At 54.1% G+C, this 17,340-nt stretch overlaps 1 protein-coding gene across 2 annotated transcripts in view; it reads left to right on the top strand.

The window, feature by feature from the left end:
- HPCAL1 (hippocalcin like 1) overlaps window positions 1–17,340 on the top strand; it is a 117,273-nt gene that overhangs the window by 65,373 nt on the left and 34,560 nt on the right. The gene's annotated exons all lie outside the window — the stretch shown is intronic.

Consider the following 17,340-nt stretch of genomic DNA (forward strand, 5'->3'; position numbering starts at 1 on the left):
CCCAGCCGCTCCGCGGCATGTGGGATCTTCCCGGACCGGGGCACGGACCCGCGTCCCCTGCATCGGCAGGCGGACTCTCAACCACTGCACCACCAGGGAAGCCCAAAGATCCCATTCTTGTGCTGAAAATATTATGTCGGTGGTTATACAGCCCTACACATTTGTAAAACCCACTGAACCGTATACCTAAAATGAGTGAATTTTACAGTATGTAAATTATACCTTAAAGGGCTTGACTTAAAAAAAAAAAAAAAAAGACCCCATTCTTAATGCCGACAAAGCATATGAAAATACCCAGGTCTAGCATTAAGGAGAAATATGACTGACCTAGATGAAGAAGAAAAAGGATTTAAATATGCTGTTATTTTTTCCTTGTTACAAAAGTTATACATGTTCGTTCCTCATTCAACAGGTGTTTATTGAGTGCCTGCTATGTGCCAGGTACTGTTTTAGGCTCTGGGGATCCACCTGAAAAATAAAATGAAAAGCTTCCTTCCTCAAGAGGTGCACATTGCTTGGGGGGGACCAGTAATAAACGCGGTGAGTAAATCGTATCACGTGTCAGGTGCTACACGCCACGGGAAGGCATTGATTGAGCAGGGCGATGGGGAGTGGAGACAGGCTGGCAGGGGTCTTGCAGTTTTCGGTAAGTCGTGTTGGCAGACCTCATTAAGAAGGTGATAGGTGAGCAAAGTATGGGGACACTGCCGAGGAGGGTGGTCCAGGCCGAGCCAGTGCCAGAGCCCGTGGGGGAGAGTGGAGAGCAATTTGGGGCAACCTTAAAAGTCTGAGTGAGGAAATAAACCCTCCTCACCGGGCAGGGCCGCCCCGGATCACACTGTCTTAGAGTTCCTACTCTCGTGAATGTCACAAAATGCATGTTTCATTCAAGTTTACCATAATGGGACTCTATTTTTTACATACTGTGTTGTGACCTAACGTTATAACTTATTGAAAAATGTTACTCTGTTTATTAAAATCATCCTGTGTGGCCGGACTTTGCAGGCTTTGTTACTATTTCATTCCTTGGCGTGCCCTACGATTTGTTAAACTAACACCCTGCTGTTCAGTGCTTGGTCCTTCTAGAAGGTGCCGCCGAGAGGCGTGAGGGAAGCTGGGCAGCGGGGCCGAGTCCACCCTGAATGGCCGAGCGGGAGGTGGCTGAACTGAGCCCCAGCTAAAGCCCTTGGTACTAAAGGTACTAAAGTACCTTGTGTGTCCAGAGTTGCTGGACGCTCTGGATTTATTCTGTTTTTCCATTGCTTTCGATGTAGAGGTGCGTCACCTGGACAGGTGTGTGGACGGTCACTGCCATACTGCTTGCTGATAAGCTTGTCTCCCAATCTGTGGACTCCGGGATAGTTAAGTGGCCTCACCCACTAGCTGGCTGGCACCCGAGTGCCTGGCCACGTAGGACCCCCTCCCACCTGGGCGCGGTTCCCTCCACTCCTCCCAGGCTGCCTCCAAGCCCACCCGTAGGTCCTCCCTTCTGGAAGCTTCCCTTCCTCCCTGCTCACATTGAGTGTCTCCCCAGCAGATGAGCAACTCCCTGGGCGGTGCCCAGGGCCAAGGTTATTCACCAAAACACAGAACCACCTGCTTTCTCCTTCTCTCCTGTCTTCCATTCAACCCAAGTGCTGGGTTTGGCACTGAGACACAGAGGTTCTTAGGGAGTTCTGTTCTGAAGAACTGTCGGCCCAGTGTGGAAAAGTAAACGTGTAAACATAGATGAACATTCAGAGTCGTCCCGGGGGCACGAGCTGCCGAGGGGCAGGGAAGGCAGCACGGGAGGGGGCATTGAAGCAGGCGCAGAGAAGGGAGGGCTGCCAGAGCCAGAAGGTATGGGGCTGGGAAGGCCTCTTCCCTTTGGACTGAAGGCCTTAGTTGAGGCAAGGTGGTAATTTCCAGGCTCTTGTCCTCCTGTCAGCATGGGTGTTAGAGGACAGGATGACACTGGCCCTTTTTAACATCTTTATCGGAGTATAATTGCTTTACAATGGTGTGTTAGTTTCTGCTTTACAACAAAGTGGATGGACAGACTGATAAAACGAAACCAAACAAACAAGCAAAAAACACAAACCAAAAAGCAAAAAAGCACCTTGTCAGATACTGCAACAAACTCAGACCTATTGTGTATAGGAATGGATGCCAAAAGTGCTCTGTTTGTAAACAGAAAGTGAAGATTTATTGGAGTAAGGTAATGAAAGCGTCAACTAGGGGCTACGGCAAATATTCTTCTGAAAACATCAAAGACATTCTGCTCCATTTCATACTAGGTGGGACTGTAAATTTACCAGGGTCAGAAAATGGCTTCCCTTTGGGCTCATGTGAAATGTTTGAAGATGTCAGTTTGCACTAATCTTGTTACAATGTTTCAAAGCAAACAAGGCTAAATTGTGATTTAATTCATGGAAGTGTGTTCTTGATTTCTCTCTTGATTTATGTAGAGCAAAGCAATTGGTTTATGACTCCTGAAATTATCTGTTTTTTGTACTAACACCTGTTTGGTCCTTTGCTTTGCATAAATGAGAGTCTCCTTTTGTCTAGGCAGTGATTTTATATGGTATGAGAAGAGAATTCTCTCTATGCTTTTATTTATTTTTATTTTTATTTTTTTAACATCTTTATTGGGGTATAACTGTTTTACAATAGTGTGTTAGTTTCTCCTTTACAACAATGTGAATCAGTTATACATATACATATGTTCCCATATCTCTTCCCTCTTGTGTCTCCCTCCCTCCCCCCCTCCCTATCCCACCCCTCTCATGGTCACAAAGCACAGAGGTGATCTCCCTGTGCTATGCGGCAGCTTCCCACTAGCTATCTAATTTACATTTGGTAGTGCATATATGTCCCTGCCACTCTCTCACTTCGTCACAGCTTACCCTTCCCCCTCCCCATGTCCTCAAGTCCATGCTCTAGTAGGTCTGTGTTTTATTCCCGTCCTACCACTAATCTCTTCATGACATTTTTTTTTCTTAGATTCCATATATATGTGTTAGCATACGGTATTTGTTTTTCTCCTTCTGACTTACTTCACTCTGCATGACAGACTCCAGGTCTATCCACCTCATTACAAATAACTCAGCTTCATTTCTTTTTATGGCTGAGTAATATTCCATTGTATATATGTGCCACATCTTCTTTATCCATTCATCACAACCTGCCGAGACTGAACCAGGTTTTTTTAAAAGGCTGCCTTGAAGGGAGGTGTGGGACTCGTTTGCATGAAGCATTAACATTTCCGAGGCCCATGGGGGCCAGAGACATGTGGTTGCAGCTGTCAGTTTTACCTCCTGTCCCCAGAGGAGAGTGCTGCACGGTGCAGGGTGTGGGGCCTGCGGGAGCTTGCTGTCCTTTGGGCGTCTGTCGTGGAGAAGCATGTCCTTCAAAATATTTTTGCTCTGGGTATATATGTTAAATGCTCATTGTAAAAAAGGCGAGAAATGAACAAAAGAAGAAAGCAAGTATAATCTGCAGGCCAACAGTTCAGAGATAATCACAGCTAACATTTGGGGCCATTTCTTCTGGTCAGTATTTATTTACAGAGAGGTGAAGAGACATAGCGGTATGTTATCCTTGACGTCATGTAACATTCGTGTCACGTCCCACCTTTTCCATTTACTCTCATTTCAGCCCATTTTCCTGTGTCATTAAAAAGTTTTTGTAGGGACTTCCCTGGCCGTCCAGTGGTTGAGACTCTGCACTTCCACTGCAGGGGGCGCGGGTTCGATCTCTGGTCGGGGAACTAAGATCCCGCATGCCGTGCGGCGCGGCCACAAACAAAACAAAATGAAACAACAACTACAGCGAAAGTTTTTGTAAACTTTTAATGGAGAGTCACGACGTTTTGGACTTGGACATGGTTCAGCCCAGCCTTCTCATTCCATGGAAGGTGGTACTCGTGGCCCTGGCACCCTCCCGGGGGCATCAGGACGGAGTGGGGGTTGGCACTGGACGCAACCCTGTGACCTGCCCCCAGTACCACTCTGCTTCCCTCCACTGGAAGCGTGTCTGGGTCTCCAGCCCACAGGCCTGCGATTGTCCACCTGAGCAAACGAGCGATTCTAGAGATGAGACCTGAAGTCCCAGCTTCCCAGCAGGAGTTAATTTGAAGGGGAGGTGTCGATGGCTCTGGGAGGCGGGCCTGAGGGTGGCCATACGTGAGGACACGCAACCCCGCCTGCTTTTTGATGGGCTGGGCTATCAGAGGGCAGCTGTGGGCCCCGCCCTTCAAGCAGGGTGCAGCTGGGCCTCTGGTGACGGGCGCTGAATATCAGTGGTTAGGTGGCCTCACAGCCGAATGACCCGACCCCCAGACGCCTTGAGTGATGGGATGCTGGTTGCCGACCGCATCTGCATTTTCAGCCACCGCTTTATAAGATGTGGCCTGTGTATCAGATTGGCTGCGGGTACAAAACTGGAGAGCTATGAAATTCCAGAAGCTCTGGTAGGTTGAAAGGACGAGCGGAACATAAGATGAATTTAACAGGGTTAAAGGCAAGCTGTGCACTTTGGTTTAGTACAGATTCATTCATTCATGAGCGTGCAGGTTTGAGAAAAAATGGAAAGACGTGGGAGGCTTCTGCGCACACGCGGATCCTGACTCCTCCCGGTTGGTTCACGCGGGCTGCACTGCAGCCTCCGAGCTGGAGTCCGGAGCAGGCCCGGCTGTGCGTCCTCTGGGCGAAGCTTCCGGGAGCCAGGGGGCCCTCTTGTAAGGGAAGTGGGCTCCCTGCGCCGGGTCTACCTGGAGGTCCAGACAGGAATGGTCATCACTGCAGAAAACCTTGGCACAATTTTAACTGCACAAATGTCTACAGCACCAAAGAGGTGTAGGCAGAGCTGGTTGTGAAACTGTGGGCTGCGTTTCCCTTTGCCAAAGTAAATTTATAATTAAAAAAAAAAAAATCCAGCTCTCAGTCAGGAAGTGCACGAGGCTGGCTTGGTCAAGGGACACCAGGGTCCCGCGCCCTGGGGATGGTGAGAAGGTGGTGGGCAGGCCGGCAGGGGTCAGCCTGCCTCCTCGGGGGGCCAGAGAGTATTTACGCAGGGGCACTGCTGTGGGCTGGGCGGGGGTGGATGTGTGTCTGCTGTTTGTGTCTTCAATATGACTGGCCGCTGGGCTTCTTCCACCCAGGCCAGCCCTGCTGGACACAAGCCTGTGGGCTCCTGGCAAAGGCTTCCCCACCTGATCCTCTCGGGTCCCTTTAACCTGGGAGCTGGGGGTCCTGACTGCAGCCGCCCACCACCCTGTGGTGTGTCAACTGCCCCTGCCTGGGTGAGGGAGCATCTTGAGAATCCTTGGAAAAGCTTCTCCCTAGACCCCACCCCTCTGCATTTCCTCTTTCTCTGCATGGCTAACTCTTAGTCATCCTTCAGTTTGCCATTTAGATGTCACCTCCTCCAAGAAGGCTTCCCAGATCCTTAGATAGGGCTGTAGGTCTCACCACAGCTCCCCTCGAATCCTATACTCACTATCCTCATGGCACTTGTCGCTTTGCCCCATAATCTCCTGGGACACTTAAGTGAGCTCCTTGAAAGCAAGAATGGCGCATGTTCCCTGTTGCATCGGTAACACCTGGGAAAGTGCCTGGCACATAGTAGGTGTTCAATTAAATGTGTTTTGAATGAGTGAAAGGATGCATAAATGAGACTTCTGTTCCATCTCAGAGACCAGCCCATCACTCCCGTGAGAAGGGTCAAATGTGGGAATCCCTGGGCCTCTTGGTTGGCCTGGGTCACCGCTGGTGCAGGACAGAGGCAGCCCCCAGGTCTTCACAGGGGCTCATACTACCCCGAGGGCCGGGCTTCCTAAAACATCGCCCGCTGCCCCCGAGTGGGTTGAGTGTAAAACGTGGCTGTGGCCGCCACGATTCCAGAGCAGTGGGTGCGGGCAGAGCAGTGGCTCTGCGCCCTGCAGGACCTTTGACCTGGCATTTGGGGATGAGGGTGTGGTTCCATCAGCACACCCCTGGCCACTAGATTCTGAAACCAGTGGAGAGGTGGACCCAAGTGATGAGCAACAGGGGACAGCGTTTATGTCAGGGTCTCGCCCTCGGCACTGTGGACAGCTTGGGCTGCATGACTGTTTGTGGTGGGGCGACCTGTGCACTGTGGGGTGTTCGGAGCATGCTTGCCTTGGTGCCAGTAGATGACTCTCCCGCTGCCGACCCCCCCGCCCCAGTTATAGCGACACACACACACACACACACGTACGCACGCACGTACACACACACACACACACACACACCCTAGTTTTGCTGGTAGTTCTACATTGGCAAGCTTGCTCTGTGGCCAGTCGTAGGCAGGCAGCAGAGCCACTGCCAGCGTCCGCTCGGGGCAGAGTAGGGGAGACGGGAGCGGGGCTGGGGGAATGAGGTTGGAAGGTCGTTTCTTTGGCCAGGTCAGATAAGCCCCCTCCTTCCTCCCGGCCAAGGAGAGAGGTGACAAGCGTCGCTCTTGCAGAAGACCCCTCGTTGCAAGGACAGGGATGGAGGGACAGAGCCCGCACGCTCACATCACGCGGGACAAGTCTGCAGAGAGACGGCTTCCGGCTGAACGGGCGCCGTGGGCCGCGGGGCGCCCCCTCACGCGGCCACTGCTTCGCCGCCACGCTGGCCCGCGGCGCTGTGGCCGCCGTGGGCCCCGCGGTCGGGCCGCGTTCCGTCCCCAGCCCCTCCCCTGTGCTACAGACGCTGACCGGCAGCCCCGGCAAAAGTGTGTTCAAAGTGAGGCGGGCGCTGGGGGGAGGTGGGGGGAGGTGGGGGGCCTCCCGGGGCAGGGGCCGTGGGGGCGGAGGGCGTGTTCTAGGCGGAGGAAGTAGCGGCGCCGAGCCCGCCTTGGCAGTCAAGAGCCCTGAGGCTTTTCTTCCCTGCGGCGAAGTGAGCTGAGAGGCTGCGATCAAAGACACAACCACGGAGAGGGCAGAGGCCCAGCTGCGAGCCGGAGCGCTCGTGTGTGACAGTTGCTTTGCAGAGGTTCTCTCTTATCCTCCCAAGAGCCCCCCAGAGCACCTGGGGCCCCGAGAGGCCCGGAACCCGACCTAGGGCCGCCCAGGGCTGCGAGGCCGGCCGAGCTGCAGTTGATCGGGGGGTGACTCGGGGACCCCAGCACTTCCCCCTGGTGGCCTCAGCTCCAGCGTGTGCGGGAAATGCGGTGCTGCGGGCTGAGCCCCAGAGGGTGTCTGGGGCAGGGCCTGGGGCCCTGCATTCGAGCGAGCGGGCCGACCCCAGGCTTGGGTCCTGATGGGTGGTGGTAGGGCGATGCAGACCCCGGAGTCGGGGCCTGGGGAGGCTCTGTGTGGAAGGCAGCTCCTTGGGACCCGGTCCTCCGGTGTAAATGCTCTGCCCGGGAGCCCCGTGCCGCCCGGGCCGGGCCGGCAGGGCTGTGATTCTCCACGTGGCGCCGGGCTTCTTTCACCCGCGGCCGCGGGACGGACCGCAGCGTGGGCAGCTCCCGGCTGGAGCCGCCTACACCGGGCGCGGCTGAGCGCTGTCGCTAATGGGGTTGGCAGAGCCTTTCTGCTGCCGCAGGAACCCAGAGGCTGCTCGTTTGCGGGGAATGAATAATTTATTTGTGTTTTCAGATGACTTATCCCTTCATCACGGGTACGGCACATCGGCTGCGCGAGCTCTGTGCTGAATAAGTGGCTGGATGAGTGGCTCCGCAGGAGAACCTGCCTTAATGCTCCATGGCCCTGGCTGCCCGTTGGCGGGCTGCTTGGCAGGCTGCGTTGCAGGGGAGCCCAGATGCTCTCTAGGCGCTTTCTTTTCTTTGCGGGGAAGTTACGCTCTTCCTCCCCGTCACCTGCTTTGGGAAGCACAGCCCGGAGCACCAGCTGGCCTGGGGGTTTCAGGGTGGACGGGCAACTAGGACATTAATGACAGCAGTGCCCTCGAGTTCCGTCTTGGGGGGCGGGGTCGTTTCCCATTTCTGTGTGTGACCAGCTGAAAGCCACACGCGATCGCAGTCACCCTTAAAAATCCCCGATATTCGCGAGGGTCAGTGCCCGTGAGGCTCACCCCCACTCCTCCGGCGGCCTCCCTGACGCCAGCCTCGGCACTGCTGTCCTTCCTCCCTGCCCGGGCTGCCACGCGGACCTTCCTCCTCGTCCCTTGCTCAAGAGCCCACCGTGGCTCCCTATTGTGAAAAGCGAGCTGGACCCCGGTGTTCGAAGCCCTCCGTGGTCTGGCTGTGTCGTCCTCAGCAGCCTCATCTCGAATCGCCTCTTCCTCGAAGCGGCCTGGTTGCTGATTCCTTCGTTAAACGCTGACTGAGGGTCCGCTCTGCCGCCCTCCAGGCGCCGTGCGCGGCAGACGCGTAGGAACAAGACCCAGCCCTCCCAGCGCTCAGTCTCAAGGGCCAGGAGCCCCAGCAGGCGGGTTCCAGGCAGGCCTCACAGACTCCCAGCGCCCCGGGAATGGGGGGAGGCTGTGTGGGAAGGAGTCTCGGAATTTTCCACATCCTCAACCTGAGGGCCCAGGGGGACCTGGCCTGGGGCTTGACTGTCAGAGTCCTCAAACGCTAAGTGCTGGGGCCTGGGGGACCACCAGGGCTTCAGTCAGGGCACGGGGCAGGCATCTGGAGCCCGGCCCGAGGGGACTGCTCTGCGGGCAGCCTGGCCAGGAGCCCCTCTGCCTGCCCTCCTGCCTCTGCACAGACCCCGCCCCGCTCCCCTCTGCACTGCCTTGCACATCTTGCTTAATTACACTTAAATGCTCAATTAGTGCCGCTTTCCTCGCTTCTTTATCTGCCGCTCCCCGAAGGCGAGGTTTAGTCTCTGGCAGCCTCCACTGCGCAGGTCACGTGGCCTGCAGGGCCCGGCAGGCTCAGCTGGCATAGCACTGTCCGGCTGTGTGACCTTGGGAAAGTGGCTTAATGTCTCTGAGCCCCCATTTCCCCATATACAGGTGGCTGATGATCCTGAGACTGGGGCGGTGTGCGAGTGTGCCCAGTGGTCCTGAGGTAGGGCCTTAAACGCTAGGAGCTTCAAGGGCTTCCATGTGAATGTGTCGCCTCCTCTGGTCCACGAGGTCCCCTCCGGGAGCTCATGGGGTGGAAGCAGTCACGAAGGACAGGTGACTTGCCCAGAGCCACGTGGTGACATGTCAGAGTCCAAATCTGACGCACTTAGGGCCGTTTCCATGTGAAGGGGGTGCTTGGTACCCACCCCCATTCCTGATGCTCTAGTACCTGCTGTCCGGGGCATCCAGCGTGGGCCCGGGGACACCTTGTCGAGGAGCAGCCTTCCTGTCCTTTGCTGCCCAGCTGTGGCCGCACTGGTTGTGAAGGGAGGGGACTTTGGGATGGCAGGTGCAGTAAGGGCGCCCCCGTGCTCCCCCTCCTCCTGGTTACTTACTCAAGACGTCCAAGGTGAGGGACCCCACCTGGGCCTGCAGCCAGAGAACAGAGGCCAAGGGGCGCCTGTCCACAAGGCATGGCCACTGTCACCTGATGACCCCTTCCTTGGCTCCTGTTTAGAATTACAAACCCCTCCCCCTCCCCCCTCAGGACTTATAATGTGTGACATGAACCATATGTAACCAGAACTTAAGCCCCAAGAGGGCAGGGCTCTGGGTCTGTGTGCCATCTGTGTCTGGACGGTCGGCCGACTCATGGGCCGTCGGGTCGGTGGATGGAGGAACACAGGGCAGAGAAGCATGTGGACTGGCCAGAGCCAGCTCCCCCCTCGGGCCTGGGACCAGACCGGGCACATCCTGGGCCGGCAGAGAGCCTCCTTCCTCTAAGGGACAGCTGTTCTGAGGGGCAAGAACTGGTTGGACATCAAGTAGCCCCTTTGGGAGCGGTGACACCTCCCCTGACTGACCTGAGTTGGAGTCAGAAGCCCACAGTCTCTTCCTTTCTCTGGCCCTGTGGCTCCAGGAGAGACCCTGAACTTCCGGGCCTCAGTGTCCTCATCCATGAAGTGGGGGTGAGACTGAATCCAGTGTCCCCCCACCGCTGTCATGAAGTCAGCTGGGGTCACGGGTGTGGCCCTTGCGGCCGTTCATGGGGTGCATAATTCCTGTCCTCTCCTGCCCAGGGGCTTTCAAGGAAAAGAGCAATGTTGACAGCTCGTTCGAAACCCTTCCCCTCTCTTCTCCAACATCGTTACTCATAAAATTCTCAGAACATCTAAGAGAGAGGCCTGTGGTCCAGCTCATGGGACAAGTGACCAGCCGGGGACAGGTGACATGCAGTCTGAGCACCTGGAAGGGGCCTGAATCTTCGCATCTCTGCCCAGCAGATTGAAAGCGCCTGCGTCCCTCCAGGAGTGTGTCGGGCTTGGACCTGGCTGGGTGATCCTGGCTGAGACCCTTCTCCCGGGGATGTTTGTTTGCTCAACTGCGAAGTGAGAGAAAGGGCGGGACAACGTGGGTGGGTTTTCTTTGTTATTATTCTTTGCGGCTCAACCTTTTCCTCCCAAGTGAAGTCATGGTGGAGGTCCACGTACACGGCAGGTGAGGTGGCCTCACGGCGGGTGGGGGAGGCCTGGCCACTTCCCGGCACCAGCCTGGGGTCTCTAGGGTCCCCTCAACTGCAAAAGCGTGAGGCTCGTCCTCTGGCCGAGACTGACAGCTGACAGGGGGCGTGTCTGTGGGCAGAATGTGCCCCCCAAAGAGAAATTGCCGGCTCGGCTTTGGACTTCTGGCTCCCCCTTCCCCGGGCCTACCGGTGTTTCCCCTGTGGCTGCCTCATTGTTCTCTGTTGGCAAAGGTTTGCTTTTTCCTCCTCTGTCGGGAACAGGAGGTGCCTCAGACGCCGCCTGAGAAGAACGCCAGGCAGGGTTTTTATGGCCCCTGGTCCTGGGCTCTTTGGCATCGGAGCCAGTGGGGGCGTGGGAGCAGTGGCCGGGCCTCTGGAGGCTCTAGGAATTCGTTAGTGGGCAATGAGCCATCTTATGTTCTTTCCTGCCCACGGAGGATCAAGAGTGAGCAGACTTGAATTTTACGTCTCAAGGAAATGCAGCGCCTTTAGAAGTAACCTGCCCCTACCCCCGCCCCCCCCACCACTGGGGGAGGCCTGGAGGGTCGCAAGGAGGTCCCACTTTTTGCTGCCCTCAGTTCCAGGGAATCTTATAATCCCATTCCCCAGTGCCTGGTAGTTTTGTAGCACTCTCTGGTTTTTCAGAGCTCTTCTACAACAATTGTGCTTAAAATAAAAATGTGAACTCCCTGCGCCGTCCCCTGAGCCCCTGCTCACTGCTGACCCCATCTCTTACCCCCGTCCCCTGGCCTTGTTTGCCGTGCTTTGGCCACACTCACCTTCTTGCTGCTCCTTGACGATGCCAAGCACACTCCTGCCTCAGGGCCTTTGCACTTGCTGTTCACTCTGCTCAGAGCTGTCTTCCTAAGTCTGTCCCTTCCTCCTCATGTGTGTCCCTGACTCAGGATTTCCCTGAGCATCCAAGCTAGAGTATCGCCCTGACCCCTAGCCCCCTGGTAATCTTTGTCAAATCACTTCATTTTATTTGTTTCCTAGCAGTTTGTGATCTGCGCTTACTTTCTCTTTTGGTGTCTTGTTACTGGAAAGCCAGCCCTTTGGGAAGTGGGGTGCTGGTCAGTACTCAGTATCCCTGATGCCTGGCACATACAGTAGTTCGTCAGTAAATTTCTGTCCAGTAAATGGGTGGCTGACATTTCAGGAAGTGCAGGCTGGGCGCTGGGTCCACAGGGGTCTCACTGTGTGAAAACTCACATCTCTAGCAGCCTCCCTGGACAGATGTGGGGAAACCGGGGCCCCTGGAGGAGGTCAGGGCCTGAACCCAGGCTGCCCGCCTTCCGAGCTCTCTCTTCCCACCATTTCATAAGTGGACCTGTCTTGGGAGATGTCCATGGGCTATGAGAACAGTTACCACCAGTCCTCAGCCTGGGTGGGGCTCCCGGGAAGCCCCCAGATCTGCCGGCTGGGCTGGGATGGATGCAGGAATGACAGCGGGTGCCTCGCTTCCTTTCTTTAACTTTTTACTGAAATTTGACTTGCGTGCATTAAGGGGACAGCTTGGTCAGTTTTCACAAAATGAACAAGTCTGTGTCACCAGCGCCCAGAAGCCCCCTCATGACCATTTCTGGTCATCGCCCCCCCACCAAGGACAGCCGCTAGCTTGATGCTAATCACCACGCGTCCATTTTGTAAAGGGACTCACACAGCACGTGCTCTTCTGTGTCTCCCGTTTCACCCGGCGTCACGCTCAGAGCTTCATCTACGTGTCATGCGTCACTGAGGTTCGTTTTGGTCGCTCTGTGGTCCTCCGCTGTGCCAACGCATTACAGTGTCTTATTCATTGATGGCGGGTAGACACAGGGACGGTTTCCACCAGGGACGTTTACAAGTCGTGCAGCTGCGAGCCTTCTCGGTGGACATAGGTCCAGCTTTCTGTCGGGAATCCATCAGGAAGTTGAATTTCTGGTTCATGGAGTGTGTCATCTTTAGTAAATATGACAGTTTTTCAAAATGGTTGGAGATTGTAAGGTTCCTTTTGTTTCGTGACGGGAGCTCAAAGACCCAAGTAATGGGAGTGGACACAGGGGCTACGGTAAGACGTTGTGAGTGCCCACTGGAAGTTGGGAATGCAGCTGGCCAGCCGCCAGGGCCCCAGGTGACCAGAGGGCTAGTGCTGGGTACTGGTCATGGCCACGCAGGGCCCGGGGTTTAGCTCGCTGTCGCGTTGATGTCCTTTCCGGTCCCGCCCCCTTTGTGAAGCTTGCATCCTGTGTGGTCTCCCCAGCACGTCTTGGCTTCCCTGGTCTGTTCTGTGGTCTTTCCCGCCCCCGGGGACATCCGCAGGACATGCGGCCCCTCTAACTCAGTTCTTGAATTGAGCGGTAGAAGAAAATGCCTCTGTCTCGTGCCAAACGCCCGTGTGAGAGTATTCTGCGAGCCACCGCCCTGATTACCTGGGGACCGTGGGGGGATTAGGCATCCTAAAACCACTGTCACCTCAGAAATAGTCATAATCCAAAATCCATCCGTCTTTGACTCCAGACCCACTATAGTTTTCTCCCACCGGGACTTTGCTGCTGAGTTAAGTTGGACTTCAGGATATATTAAAATAATTTGTCATCTCTGGAGCGCACATCCACCCTGGCGTGAGCGGGCAGATCAGAGGCAGAGCCCAGGAGGCCTGTGTCTGGGCGAGAGGAGGCGTCGAGCCCGGGCAGGAAAAAGCTTGTGTAGCTGCCTTTCCCAAGGACTGGCCAGCAAGGACGATGGGCACTGAGCCTTCCAGGCCTGGGCAACTAGAGGAGGAACTGGCCCCAGAAATGGCCCTGGAACTGTTGCTTCTTAGGTGGTGATTCATAGTGAGGGCCCTGCGGGGCAGCCTGTGTGGTTTCAGGAGCTGAGCTCTTTCAGCCTGGACCGAGGGTGTATCCTGAGGGACTCCTCGCTCCCTGCCCCGCCCGTGGACCAGATCACCTCCCTGCATGCAGAGCCATCCTTAGAGCTTGTGTTTGGCTGCCCACCCCTGACATCTGGCACAGGCCTGCGGGGACCCCACTGGGCTGTGGGCTGCTCAAAAGTTGGGCCAGTGTCCCTGCACCTAATACACATGGCAGGCACTCAGCATGTTTCTGGAGCGCATGCTGTGGGGAGAGGGGGGTGTTTCAAGGCAGTTTTGCAGCTCAGCCTGGATCTGGGTCTGCCAGGTTCTCAAGGTCGGCCACATTGACGAGCTCTGAGCCTCACTGGGTCCCCGGGCTGGAGCACTGGGAGGCCCTGTGGTTTGTCTCCCTGGTCCTGTGAGCCTGCTCTTTGCCGTTCTGTCCTCTGAGGTAGAGAAGTACAAGAGCACTGACCTGGATTCTGTTTTTTTTAAAAACAGCTTTATTGAGATATAATCCATGTTCCACACAATTCACCCTTAGAAAGTATACAGCGCAATGGTTTTTAATACATTTACAACTATACGTGACGCTATTGCTAATGGAATTGTTTTCTTAATTTCGTGTTGGGATTTTTCATTGCAAGTGTACAGAAATACAATTAATTTTTGTATGTTGATCTTGTATCCAGCAACCTTGCTTAACTTACGTTATTAATTCTGTTAAGGTGGTGTTTTGTGGGGTTTTTTTTGTGTGGACTCCTTAGGATTTTCTATATATAAGATCATGTCATCTGCAAATAGACATAATTTTACTTCTTCTTTCCAATTCAGATGGCTTGTACTCTTTTTCTTGCCTAGTGGTCCTGGTTAGAACCTCTAGTATAATGTTGAATAGAAGTGGCAAGAGTGGGCATCCTTGTCTCATTCCTGATCGTAGGGAAAAAGCGTCTGGTCTTTTGACCATTAAGTATGATGTTGGCTGTGAGTTTTGCACAAATACCCTTTGTCAGACTGAAGAAGTTTCCTTCTATGCCTCGTTTGAGTGTTTTTATCATGAAGGGATGTTGGATTTGTCAAATGCTTTTTCTGCATCAATTGAGATGAGCATGTGATTTTTCCTTTTTATTTTATTGTATGATATACTACAGTAATTGATTTTCAGACGGTAAACCAACCTTGCATTCCTGAGATAAATCCCACTTGGTGTGATGTATAATTCTTTTTATTCTTTATGTTGCTAGTATTTTGTTGAGGGTTGGTTTGTTTTTCTTTTCATCCATGCCCATTAGGACATTGGTCTGTAGCTTTCTTCGCTTGTGAAGACTTTGTCCGGTTTTGGTATCAGGGTAGTACTAGCCTCATAGAACCAGTGGGGAAGTGGTCCCTCCTCTTCTATTTTTTGGAAGAGTTTGTGAAGAATTGTTATTAATTCTTTAAGCGTTTATGGAACTCAGCAGTGAAACCATCTGGGCTTTTCTTTGTGAGTAATTTTTTGATTATTAATTCAATCTCTTGCCTTGTTATAGGTATTTCAGACATATTTCTTCTTGAGTCAGTTTCGATAGTTTGTGTCTTTCTAGTTGGCTTAGAGTCTTACAAGCATATTTTCAAGACCTCTCTCTGCTCTTTTAGTCATTGTTGACATTTAGTGCATTCTTCCTATGAGCAAGTATTTTGTGTGTGTGTACATTAGCTCATTTAATCTTTTTTTTTTTTTTTTTTTGTGGGATGCGGGCCTCCCTCTGCCGTGGCCTTTCCCGTTGCGGGGGCCAGGCTCCGGACGCGCAGGCCCAGCGGCCATGGCTCACGGGCCCAGCCGCTCCGCGGCATGTGGGATCCTCCCAGACCGGGACGCGAACCCGGTTCCCCTGCATCAGCAAGCGGACGTGCAACCACTGCGCCACCAGGGAAGCCCCATTTAATCTTTATAAGAGCTTGATGACCTAGGTAGGATTATTATCATCTCCATTTTACATCCTGGAAAACTGAGGCAGAGAGAAGTTAGATAATGGGTCAGGGTCACACAGCTAGGGAATAGGAGAGCTAGGATTTGAGCCCAAGCAGCCCAGCCACACAGCCCTCTCTGTTCTCCCGAGGCCTTGCTCTGTGCTAGGAGCTGGGAGTACAAGAATGAGTCAGTCCTGGTCACTGCCTGAGTCACTCCTCAGAGACCCCAGACCTAAGAGAGGGAGGTGCCTTAGGCCTAACGGGAACAAAGGGCTGAGAGGTCAGGCAGGGCCCCAGGAGAAAGTGATGGGTGAAGAGGGCGTTGAAGGAGGGTTCAATGCAGTGGGGCATGAGGGTGAGTCAGTGAGTGTGCCCCCTCCCCAGGGCTTTTGTCTTCTACCTCTCCTCTCTCCCAAGTGCTCAGAGAAAGGAAAGGGTGTCACAGAGAACCTTGCCCTAGGATACTGACGCCCCGGCCAGCAGGAGGAATTTGGAGCTGTAGAATTGGGCCCAGGAGGTCTGTCTGAATCACCCAGGCTTGTGCAGTTTGCTGTCCCGGAGGGGAAGAGGCAGGACCATTTGTAAGACAATTGGGAGACAGAAATCAGGAGCAAACAGACATAACTCAACATAATTATTTCTGCATAATGACTTCTGCTCCTTTATTCCATCTCGAGCAATGACTGTAATCTTTATCTGTCACAGGAAAGCTGGTGGCTGGGGGAGCCCCTGTGGCTTAGCGATAGAGCTGGGAGGAAATTTGCAATTTGAGTTAATGGAGGGTTCCCAAGCAGCCTGGGAGCCAGAAGCCTCTGGAATGATGGCCCCTCCTGCTAGGAAACCTGGTGTCAGAGCTGGCCCAGCCTCCCAGGGATCCAGCCCCTCCGCTTTGTCACAGATGGGGAAACTGAGGATGGCAGAGATCACAGGGCCGCTCAGCACAGGCGCCCCTCTCTGCTCTCCCCCCTGCACAGAGCTTGCCCCGTGAGAGCTGGGGTGTTTCTGGTGAGACAGGACGGTGTCCGTGTGGACTAGAGATGCTTTCATCCATCCCTGAGCTGATCCCTGAGCTTGATGTTCCTGCAGGGCTGCCCCCACGAGGCTGGGAATGGTGGGGCCTCTGTGGCCGCTTGTCGACTGACCTGCAGCCAGGCGAGGCCCCTAGGTATTAATTGTGCGGTATGGCTGGAGGGCGGGGTCCGCCCAGGAGGGCTGCTGCCCTGGGACCCACCGGCTCCAGCTCCGGGAAAGCAAAAGCCCCCCTAACCCGAGTCGGTGCCTGCCCCCTGCATTCTCATGCCTCCTGTAAGCCCCTGTAACTAACCAGTGCATCTGGAAAGAGCAGAAGTGGGTTTAGGGATTTGCAGTTTGAGCGTCCCAGTTAGCCACGTGTGACCTTGGCAAGTGTCCCCAAGTCTGTTTGCTCCTCTGTAAACCGGGGGTTAGAATGGACCTTCCCCGCCAGGGCTGTTAGGAGGGCGGGATGATAAAATGACCACCAGACACAATGCTTCTAGCACATTCTGCCACCGACTCTTGTTACTGGTTTTCACAAGGGTGACCTTGTGGAGGGCCCTTGACCCTGTCTGGACCTTGATTTCCCTGAGTGTCAAAGCAGGGATCACAGAGTTGTGAGATGAATTCGCTGAGATCATTGACATGAAAGCGCCTTTTAAAATATGAGACGAGGCGAGCATAGAGGAATTTTAGGGCGGTGAAACTGCTCTGTATGATACTATTATGGTGGATACAGGACATTATACATTTGTCCAAACCCACAGAATGTAAAACACCAAGAATGAACTCTCATGTGACCTGTGGATTTGGGGTGATAATATGTATCAGTGTAGGTCCTCCGATGGTAACACGTATACCCCGGTGTGTGGAGGGGATGTTGAACGTGGAAAGTTGTGTCTGGGGGTCAGGGGGTCTGTGGGAACTCTGTGTGTTCTGCTCTGTTTCGCCGTGAGCATAAAACTGCTCTAAAAAATAAAGTCTATTAAAAGTGTTACATATAGGGCTTCCCTGGTGGCGCAGTGGTTGAGAGTCCGCCTGCCGATGCAAGG

Source organism: Physeter macrocephalus, chromosome 12 (assembly GCF_002837175.3).
Source record: "Physeter macrocephalus isolate SW-GA chromosome 12, ASM283717v5, whole genome shotgun sequence".
In the NCBI taxonomy this organism is placed as follows: domain Eukaryota; kingdom Metazoa; phylum Chordata; class Mammalia; order Artiodactyla; family Physeteridae; genus Physeter; species Physeter macrocephalus.